The 11,962-nt window shown below is 42.3% G+C and overlaps 1 protein-coding gene across 1 annotated transcript in view; it reads right to left on the reverse strand.

Moving 5' to 3' along the window:
* LOC139766743 (uncharacterized) overlaps positions 1–10,743 on the reverse strand; it is a 318,468-nt gene extending 307,725 nt beyond the window's left edge. The window contains exon 1 of the mRNA XM_071695665.1: positions 10,600–10,743. The gene's annotated coding sequence lies outside the window, so the exon portion shown is untranslated. The remainder of the gene's footprint in view (positions 1–10,599) is intronic.
* Between the last annotated feature and the right edge of the window lie 1,219 nt (positions 10,744–11,962).

The following is an 11,962-nucleotide window of genomic DNA, read 5'->3' on the forward strand; positions in this document are numbered from 1 at the left end:
CACCTGGGTATGAAAAGAAAGATCATGCGAGGCAAGTGTTTTGGGAGCAACTGAGCGAGTTTGTTAGTAGTTTTGATGCACGAGACCAGTTATAGTGATGGGTGATTTGAATGCGAAATTGAGTAATGTAGCAGATGATTGAATAATTGGTGTACATGGGGTGTTCGATGTTATAAATGGAAATGTTGAAAAGCTTTTATATGTTTGTGCTGAAAATGGACTTGTGATTAGGAATACCTGGTTTAAAAAGAGAAATATACATAAGTATACGTATGTAAGTAAGAGTGACGGCCAGAAAGCATTATTGCATTACATGTTAATTGTTAGTAGCGCGAAAGAGGGACTTTTGGATGTTAATGTGCTGATAGGTGCAATTGAAGGGATGTCTGATCATTATCTTGTGGAGGCTAAGGTGAAGATTTGTAGAGGTTTTCAGAAAAGAAGAGAGATTGTTGGGGTGAAGAAAGTGGTGAGAGTAAGTGAGCTTGGGAAGGAGACTTGTGTGAGGAGGTACCAGGAGAGACTGAGTGCAGAATGGGAAAAGGTGAGAACAAAGGACGTAAGGGGAGTGGGGGAGGAATAGGATATATTTAGGTTATCCGTGATGGCTTGCGCAAAAGATGCTTGTGGCATAAGAAGCGTGGTTGGTAGGCAGATTAGAAAGGGTAGTGAGTGGTGGGATGAAGAAGTAAGATTATTAGTGAAAGAGAAACGAGAGGCATTTGGACGAGTTTTCCTGGGAAATTATGCAAATGATTGGTAGATGTGTAGAAGAAAGAGGGAGGAGGTCAAGAGAAGGGTGCAAGAGGTAAAAAAAGAGGGCAAATGAGGGTTGGGGTGAGAGAGTATCAACAAATTTTAGGGAAAATAAAAAAATGTTTTGAAAGGAGGTGTATAAAGTGCGTAAGACAAGAGATCAAATGGGAACATCAGTGAAAGGGGGCTAATGGGTAGGTGATAGCAAGTAATGGTGATGTGAAAAGGAGATGGAGTGAGTATTTTAAAGGTTTGTTGAATGTGTTTGAAGATTTAGTGGTAGATATAGGGTGTTTCGGTTGAGGTGGTGTGCGAAGTGAGAGGGCTAGGGAAAATGATTTGGTGAACAGCGAAGAGATAGGAAAAACTTTGAGGAAGATGAAAGCCGGCAAGGCATTGGATTTGGATGGAATTGCATTGGAATTTATTAAAAAAGGTGACTGTGGTGCTGATTGGTTGGTAAGTATATCTAATATATGTATGACTCATGGTGATGTGCCTCTCGATTGGAGGAATACATGCATAGTGCCATTGTACAAAAGGAAAGGGGATAAAGGTGAGTGCTTAAATTACAGAGGTATAAGTTTGTTGAGTATTCCTGTGAAATAATATGGAAGGGTATTGATTGAGAGGGTGAAGGCAGGTACAGAGCATCAGATTGGGGAAGAGCAGTATGATTTCAGAAGTGGTAGAGGATGTGTGGATCAGGTGTCTGCTTTGAAAAATGTATGTGAGAAATACGTAGGCATATGATAGAGTTGATAAACATGCTCTTTGGAAGGTATTATGAATATATGGTGTGACAGGCAAGTTGTTAGAAGCAGTGAAAAGTTTTTATCAAGGATGGAACGCATTTGTACGTGTAGGAAGAGAGGAAAGAGGTTGGTTCTCAGTGAATGTTGGTTTTCGGCACGGGTGCGTGATGTCTCCGTTGTTGTTTAAATTGTTTATGGATGGGGTTGTTGGGGAGGTGAATGCAAGAGCTTTGGAGGAAGGGACAAATATACAGTCTGTTGTGGATGAGAGAGCTTAGGAAGTGAGTCAGTTGTTTTTTGCTGATGATACAACGCTGGCAGCTGATACCGGTGAGAAACTGCAGAAGCTGGTGACTGAGTTTGGTAAAGTGTGTGAAAGAAGAAAGCTAAGAGGAAATGTGAATAAGAGCAAGGTTAGCAGGTACAGTAGGGTTGACGAACTGAGTCAACTGGGAGGTGAGTTTGAATAGAGAAAAGCTGGAGGAAGTGAAGTGTTTTAGATATCTGGGAGTGGATTTGACAACGGATGGAACCATGGAAGCGGAAGGGAATCACAGGGTGTTGGAGGGGGGGTGAAAGTTCTGGGAGCGTTGAAAAATGTGTGGAAGGCGAGAACATTATCTTAGAAAGCAAAAATGGGTATGTTTGAACGAATAGTGGTTCCAACAATGTTATATGGTTGCGAGGCGTGGGCTATAGATAGGGTTGTGCGAAGGAAGTTTAAATATGTTGGAAATGAGATGTTTGAGGACAATATGTGGTGTAAGGTGGTTTGATCGAGTAAGTAATGAAAGGGTGAGAGAGATGTGTGGTAATGAAAAGAGTGTGGTGGAGAGAGTGGAAGAGGGTGTATTGAAATGGTATGGTCACATGGAGAGAATGAGTGAGGGAAGATTAACTAAGAGGATATATGTGTCAGAGGTGGAGGGAGCGAGGAGAAGTGGGAGACCAAATTGGATGTGGAAGGATGGAGCGAGAAAGATCTTGAGCGATCGGGGCCTGAACATGCAGGAGGGTGAAAGGCGTGCAAGGAATAGAGTGAATTGGAACGATGTGGTACATCGAGGTCGACGTGCTGTCAATGGATTGAACCAGGGCATGTGAAGCGTCTGGGGTAAACCATGAAAGTTATGTTGGTCTTGGATGTGCGAAGGGAGCTGTGGTTTCGGTGCATTATACATAACAGCTAGAGGCTGAGTGTTAACGAATGTGATCTTTGTTGTCTTTTCCTAGCGCTACCTCGCGCACGTGCTGGGGGAGGTGGTGTCATTTCATGTGTGGCGGGGTGGTGACGGAGAAGAATAAAGGCAGCAAGTATGAATTATGTACAATTGTATATATGTATATGTCTGTGTATGTATATGATTACGTTGAAATGTATAGGTATGTATATGCGCGTGCGTGGACGCGTACATGTGTATGTGAGTGGGTTGGGCCATTTTTTGGTCTCTTTTCTTGCGCTAACTCGCTAACACGGGAGACAGCAACAAAATATATTAAATAGAATATATATATATATATATATATATATATATATATATATATATATATATATATATATATTGGAAAGGATCACAATTTTGCACGTGATCAAGATATCCCTATGAGTCCACGGGGAAAATGAAACGCGATAAGTTACCAAGTGCACTTTCGTGTAATAATCACATCATCAGGGGAGACACAGGACAGAAATATAAGTCAGTTGATATATATCGAAGAGACGAAGCTAGGACGCCATTTGGTAAACATGTGATGGTCCAAAACATAAAACGAGCGTTCATAAACTTATCATTTTACAAATGTTATCAACAATAAAGTTATCTAATTTGTATAGACCATCACTAATATTAAGATTATAATTGTTTGTGTATTTAATTATAGAAGATTCAATGATATTTCTCTTGGTAATAGGGTTAGAGTTAATAACTGAAATGGCATTACTCCAGTCAATACAATGATCGTAGTTTTTAATGTGATTAAATAAGGCATTTGATTCTTGTCCCGTTCTTATACTATATTTATGTTGCGTAAGTCTAACAGAAAGATCCTTACAAGTCTGACCAACATAAAATTTATCCCGATTTCCACAAGGCACTTTATAGATGCATCCAAGAGAATTTTCTGGTGAATTCCTGATGAAGATATTCTCTATAGTATTATTGTTGCTAAAGGCAATATTTACATTAAAGGATTTAAGCAACGTGGGAAGTAAAGTTAAATTGTTATCAAAAGGGAGAACTAAAAGATTTTTGGTGTCAACGGGAGGTTTGGGCTCAACTCTATAAAATGATTTCTTTGCTAACTTAAGGGATTTATCAATGAAAGATCTAGGGTACTTTAACTTAGGTCCAATAGAATATATCTTCTCAAACTCATCATCAATAAACTCTGGACTGCAAGTACGTAATGCCCTAAGGAACATAGAATGTAATGATGATAATATAACTCTCATTTTGAGATGAGTAATGATGGATATATGAGCATACATTGGTTGGTTTTCTGTATATGCTAAACTTAAACTTGCTTCCTTGTCCATGGATCATGCAATCTAAAAATGGTAACATACCATTATTTTCATTTTCTACGGTATATTTGATGGAAGGTACTGAATTGTTAAGTAAGGGGAGAAATATTTGTAAATTTTCATTTGTTGGCAAAATACAAAGAACATCATCTACATACCTAAACCAAATTGCATTAGAGGGTAAGATATCCTTTAGTAATTTTGTTTCAAAAAATTCCATATAAAAATTACTTGGTACAGGTGAAAGAGGGTTACTCATTGCCATACAAAAGTTTTGTGCATAATAATCTACATTGAATTGAAATACACAGTCTTTTATACACAATCTTATCAGTTCAATGAAAACAGCCTTTGAAACAGGTAAATGAATATCATCCAAGACATCAAATAAATATTCTAAAAGTGAGGAAAGATTGATCAAGAGGATATATGTGTTAGAGGTGGATGGAACGAGGAGAAGTGGTAGACCAAATTGGAGGTGGAAAGATGGAGTGAAAAAGATATTGAGTTATCGGTTCCTGAACATGCTCGAGGGTGAAAGGCGTGCACGGAATAGAGCGAATAGGAACGATGTGGTATACCGGGGTCGACCTGCTGTCAATGGATTGAACCAGGGTATGTGAAGCGTCTCGGGTAAACCCTGGAAAGTTCTGTGGGGCCTGAATGTGGAAACGGAGAAGTGGTTTCGGTGCATTATACTTGACAGCTAGAGACTGAGTGTGAACGAATGTGCCTTTGTTGTCTTTCCTGGCGCTACCTCGCGCACATGCGGGTGGAGAGGGTTGTCATTTCATGTGTGGTGGGTTGGCGACGGGAATGAATACGGGCAGATAGTATGAATTATGTACGTATGTATATATGTATATGTCTCTGTGTGTATATATATGTATAAGTTGATATATAGGTATGTATATGTGCGTATGTGGACGTGTATGTATATACATGTGTGTGTGGGTGGGCTGGGCCATTCTTTCGTCTGTTTCCTTGCGCTACCTCGCTAACGCGGGACACGGCGACGGAGTATAATGATATAATGAATATATATATTTTGCTTTGTCGCTGTCTCCCGCGTTTGCGAGGTAGCGCAAGGAAACAAACGAAAGAAATGGCCCAACCCACCCCCATACACATGTATATACATACACGTCCACACACGCAAATATACATACCAATACATCTCAATGTACACATATATATACACACACAGACACATACATATATACCCATGAACACAATTCACACCGTCTGCCTTTATTCATTCCCATCGCCACCTCGCCACACATGGAATACAATCCCCCTCCCCCCTCACATGTGCGAGGTAGCGCTAGGAAAAGACAACAAAGGCCCCATTCGTTCACACTCAGTCTCAGGCTGTCATGCAATAATGCCCGAAACCACAGCTCCCTTTCCACATCCAGGCCCCACACAACTTTCCATGGTTTACCCCAGACGCTTCACATGCCATGATTTAATCCACTGACAGAACGTCAACCCCGGTATAACACATCGATCCAATTCACTCTATTCCTTACCCGCCTTTCACCCTCCTGCATGTTCAGGCCCCGATCACTCAAAATATAATTTACTCCATCTTTCCACCTCCAATTTGGTCTCCCACTTCTCCTCGTTCCCTCCACCTCCGACTCATATATCCTCTTGGTCAATCTTTCCTCACTCATTCTCTCCATGTGCCCAAACCATTTCAAAACACCCTCTTCTGCTCTCTCAACCACGCTCTTTTTATTTCCACACATCTCTCTTACCCTTACATTACTTACTCGATCAAACCACCTCACACCACACATTGTCCTCAAACATCTCATTTCCAGCACATCCACCCTCCTGCGCACAACTCTATCCATAGCCCAAGCCTCGCGACCATACAACATTGTTGGAACCACTATTCCTTCAAACATACCCATTTTTGCTTTCCGAGATAATGTTCTCGACTTCCACACATTCTTCAAGGCTCCCAGGAGTTTCGCCCCCTCCCCCACCCTATGATTCACTTCCGCTTCCATGGTTCCATCCGCTGCCAGATCCACTCCCAGATATCTAAAACACTTTACTTCCTCCAGTTGTTCTCCTTTCAAACTTACCTCCCAATTGACTTGACTCTCAACCCTACTGTACCTAATAACCTTGTTCTTATTCACATTTACTCTTAACTTTCTTCTTTCACACACTTTACCAAACTCAGTCACCAGCTTCTGCAGTTTCTCACATGAATCAGCCACCAGCGCTGTATCATCAGCGAACAACAACTGACTCACTTCCCAAGCTCTCTCATCTCCAACAGACTTCATACTTGCCCCTCTTTCCAAAACTTTTGCATTCACCTCCCTAACAACCCCATCCATAAACAAATTAAACAACCATGGAGACATCACACACCAATGCCGCAAACCTACACTCACTGAGAACCAATCACTTTCCTCTCTTCCTACACGTACACATGCCTTACACCCTCGATAAAAACTTTTCACTGCTTCTAACAACTTGCCTCCCACACCAGATATTCTTAATACCTTCCACAGACATCTCTATCAACTCTATCATATGCCTTCTCCAGATCCATAAATGCTACATACAAATCCATTTGCTTTTCTAAGCATTTCTCACATACATCTTCAAAGCAAACCCCTGATCCACACATCCTATACCACTTCTGAAACCACACTGCTCTTCCCCAATCTGATGCTCTGTAAAGCCTTCACCCTCTCAATCAATACCCTCCCATATAATTTAACAGGAATACTCAACAAACTTATACCTCTGTAATTTGAGCACTCACTCTTATCCCCTTTGCCTTTGTACAATGGCACTATGCACGCATTCCGCCAATCCTCAGGCACCTCACCATGAGTCATACATACATTAAATAACCTTACCAACCAGTCAACAATACAGTCACCCCCTTTTTTAATAGATTCCACTGCAATACCATCCAAACCTGCTGCCTTGCTGGCTTTCATCTTCCGCAAAGCTTTTACTACCTCTTCTCTATTTACCAAATCATTTTCCCTAACCCTCTCACTTTGCACACCACCTCGATCAAAACACCCTATATGTGCCACTCTATCATCAAAAACATTCAACAAACCTTCAAAATACTCACTCCATCTCCTTCTCACATCACCACTACTTGTTATCACCTCTCCATTAGCGCCCTTCACTGAAGTTCCCATTTGCTCCCTTCTCTTACGCACTTTATTTACCTCCTTCCAGAATATCTTTTTATTCTCCCTAAAATTTAATGATACTCTCTCACCCCAACTCTCATTTGCCCTCTTTTTCACTTCTTGCACCTTTCTCTTGACCTCCTGTCTCTTTCTTTTATACATCTCCCACTCAATTGCATTTTTTCCCTGCAAAAATCGTTCAAATGCCTCTCTCTTCTCTTTTACTAATAATCTTACTTCTGCATCCCACCACTCACTACCCTTTCTAATCAACCCACCTCCCACGCTTCTCATGCCACAAGCATCTTTTGCGCACTCCACTGATTCCATAAATACATTCCATTCCTCCCCCACTTCCCTTACTTCCATTGTTCTCACCTTTTTCCATTCTGTACTCAGTCTCTCCTGGTACTTCCTCACACAAGTCTCCTTCCCAAGCTCACTTACTCTCACCACCCTCTTCACCCCAACATTCACTCTTTTCTGAAAACCCATATAAATCTTCACCTTAGCCTCCACAAGATAATGACCAGACATCCCTCCAGTTGCACCTCTCAGCACATTAACATCCAAAAGTCTCTCTTTCGCGCGCCTGTCAATTAACACGTAATCCAATAACGCTCTCTGGCCATCTCTCCTACTTACATACGTATACTTATGTATATCTCGCTTTTTAAACCAGGTATATTCAATCACCAGTCCTTTTTCAGCACATAAATCTACAAGCTCTTCACCATTTCCATTTACGACACTGAACACCCTATGTATACCAATATGCATTCAAATCACCCATCACTATAACCCGGTCTTGTGCATCAAAACCACTAACACACTCATTCAGCTGCTCCCAAAACACTTGCCTCTCATGATCTTTCTTCTCATGCCCAGGTGCATATGCACCAATAATCACCCATCTCTCTCCATCAACTTTCAGTTTTACCCATATCAATCTAGAATTTACTTTCTTACATTCTATCACATGCTCCCACAACTCCTGTTTCAGGAGTACTGCTACTCCTTCCCTTGCTCTTGTCCTCTCACTAACCCCTGATTTTTCTCCCAAGACATTCCCAAACCACTCTTTCCCTTTACCCTTGAGCTTCGTTTTACTCAGAGCCAAAACATCCAGGTTCCTTTCCTCAAACATACTACCTATCTCTCCTTTTTTCTCATCTTGGTTACATCCACACACATTTAGACACCCCAATCTGAGCCTTCGGGGAGGATGAGCACTCCCCGCGTGACTCCTTCTGTTTCCCCTTTTAGAAAGTTAAAATACAAGGAGGGTAGTGTTTCTAGCCCCCTGCTCCCGTCCCCTTTAGTCGCCTTCTACGACACGTGAGAAATGCGTAGGAAGTATTCTTTCTCCCCTATCCCCAGGGATATATATATATATATATATATATATATATATATATATATATATATATATAGGTATGTATATTTGCGTGTGTGGACGTGTATGTATATACATGTGTGTGGGGGTGGGTTTGGCCATTTCTTTTGTCTGTTTCCTTGCGCTACCTCGCAAACGCGGGAGACAGCGACAAAGCAAAATAAATAAAATAATATATATATATATATATATATATCATACTAGCTTCCAACAACCGGGATCGAACCCGGGACCCCCGTGGAACAGGCGGGAGCGCTACCGCTTGGCTATGATCGCCCCTAAAAGAGAAATGAACATTTAAATACTATGTACTCGAACACCCTTCATCCCACTTTGGTAAGCAACGGGGTCTACATCGGTCTTTTCCCATTCGGCTCACACAGCCAGCACATAGCATTTTACCGAACCTAACTGTACAACGCGGAAGTATATGAATACGAAGAAAGTGCATATGAACGCGCACCTTCATAGAATATACAAACCTCCAACAGCCAGGATCGAACCTTTCTTTGGTTTACCGCAGAATTTTCACATGCCCTGATTCAGTCCATTGACAACATGTCGACCCTAGTATACTACATCGTTTCAATTCACTGTATTCCTTGCACGGCTTTCACCCTCCTCCATGTTCAGGCCCGATCGCTCTAAATCTTTCTTACTCCATCCTTCCACCTCCAATATGGTCTCCTGCTCCTCCTTGTTCCCTCCACCTCTGACACCTCTTTGTCAACCTTTCCTCATTTTTTCACTATATATATATGATATTACACTCTCCGTGTCAAGATTGTGGTACTGCTCCGTTTTAATGACCATGAGCAATTGGCCTAGACTTCATTTGCTCCTCGAAGTACACCTTACACATCTTCAATCTCTCTCATTTAGTGCCTACGCTCATCTCGTGCCTACACTTCTCATCTCGTGCCTACATTCCTCATCTCGTCCCTACACTCCTCATTTTGTTTGCACTTAGATCATATATCTTTGGCTATTTACCTGTATATGTAATTACGTATCTTGATCTAATTATGTGATAATTATAACTTTAACTTTCATCGTAAACAGAAATCACTGTACAACAGGCGTCTCACTGTAATATAACTGTGCCACACTATGCGTCATTATGTAGCGTGTATGTGTCACATCATGCGTCATAATGGACGGTACCTTTGTCACACCGTGTATCATACAACGACACACCTGTATGCACCATGCTTCATACAGTACCCTACCTGAGTCATACTATGGGTCATGCAATACAGTATCTGATCCACACTAAGCGTCATACAATGCTAGATCATAGAAACATCATGCATCTTAGAGTAATGTACCTGAACCACACCTGAAGTCATGCGGTACCGTATCTACCCACACCATGTGTAATGCGGTACCGTATCTGTGATACACCAAGAGTTATAAAATACCGTATCTGTGCCACATCATACGTCATAAAGTACCCTGTCTGTGGTGCACCATGCGTCATTAAGTACCATGTCTGTGGCACACCATGTGTCACACATTACCGTAGCTGTGGCATACAATGCGTCATACAGTACCATGTCTGCAGTACATCATGTGTCATACAGTACCGTATCTGTCTTACCATGCGTCATGCAGTATCATATCTGTGGTACACCATACATTATACAGTACTGTATCTGTGCCACACTATGCGTCATACAGTACGGTGCGGATCTGTACTACACATGCGTCATATAGTACCGTATCTTAGCCACACCATGCTCGATAAACTCCCGTCGCACCTCAGCCACACTATGCGCTATGGAGTATCGTACCTCAGCCTCACCATGCGTGATACAGTACCGTCGCACCTCAGCCACACTATGCGTCATAGAGCACCGTATCGCAGCCTCACCATGCATGACACAATACCGTCGAACCTCAGCCACATTATGCGTCACAAAGTACCGTACCGCAGCCTTACCATGCGTGATACAGTACCGTCGTACCTCAGCCAATAGATTGTACCTGCTCGTAGGGAAAGAGGCCATTCGGCCGTGGGCAGGTAAGTGCCCTAGGCAGGCCCTGACCACGTCCTTCGGGCGTGTACCTCGCTGGCGTGTGAGCGTGGCGAACAGCAGCGCCTTCTCTGCCTGATGGGTCCACAACAACTCCGCCTACAGAAAAACATGGGCAATACTTCACTTTTCTTTTGAGATTGATAAAATTCAGTCCTGTCATCTATACATGTGAGTACTTTTGATTCTTTTATACATCAGAATCTTGTACTTACAAAGTCATATCTTAAATCGCAAGCCAACATCACGGTACAGAACTTGCTCGAAAACAGAGAAGAAGTTATTTGGATCAATCAAGAGTCTTTTGTAACAAATTACAATCACTTTATATGATTTCTAATGATATGCAATCATCTCGATGAAGGGGAGAGTCGTCTGTATACCACAGACAGAAAAAGAAAAATGGCAAATCCGTTTGAGATAGTCGTTAACGAGGTGACAAGACTGTTGTCGTGTTTCGACTTACTACCACTTGTCTTAGTATTGGCCTACGTTACCGCATACGTAAGGACCTCACAGTGTTGAGGATCCACAACTGGTGATGTTACGACCTACAATGTTGAGCAGCAGATAACAGTAATGTTACGACCCCAGTGTTCAGCAGCCGATACCGGAAATATTACGACCCCTAATGTTGATCATCCGGTACTGGTAATGTTGGAACCCCCAGTGTTGATCACCCGATACTGCTAATATTACGACCTCCAGTGTTAATCATTCGATACTGGTAATGTTCCTACCCCCAGTGTTGATCATTTGGTACTGGTAATGTTGCTAACCCCAGTGTTGATCATTCGGTACTGGTAATGTTGCTACCCCAACAGTTGACCATCCGGTACTGGTAATATTGCTACCCCCAGTGTCGATCATCGGGTACTGGTAATGTTGCTATTTTTTTTTTTTTTTTTTTTTTTTTTCAATCTTGCCAATTAGTAGTGTGCGATGGGGAAGATCTATCTACTGTGCAAAGGTGTTGGTTCGTCGGCTAACACTACGTATTGAAAGTGAAGGAAGTTGTTAATAGGAAAGCTGTATGGATACTATAAGAGGAAGATTGTAGATCAGAATGCTGATAGCAAAGTTCGAAATAAGTTAGAGGTGGCAGTTAGAGGATGTTTCGACGATGTTTGGGTCCGTTACGACTTAGGTTGCCGACATCGGCACAGCGACCTTCCAGCACCGCTCACCTTCCGGTGCGGCCGTCGCGCGGGAGCAATGGGCAACCCTGCCTAGGCGTCCACCATCCCGCCCGACAACCCGCCCTCAGGAACTGGTACCTGCCTGTGGGGGCCACGGGAGAACAGCCTAATCCC

This window comes from Panulirus ornatus, chromosome 58 (genome assembly GCF_036320965.1).
Source record: "Panulirus ornatus isolate Po-2019 chromosome 58, ASM3632096v1, whole genome shotgun sequence".
Lineage (NCBI taxonomy): Eukaryota > Metazoa > Arthropoda > Malacostraca > Decapoda > Palinuridae > Panulirus > Panulirus ornatus.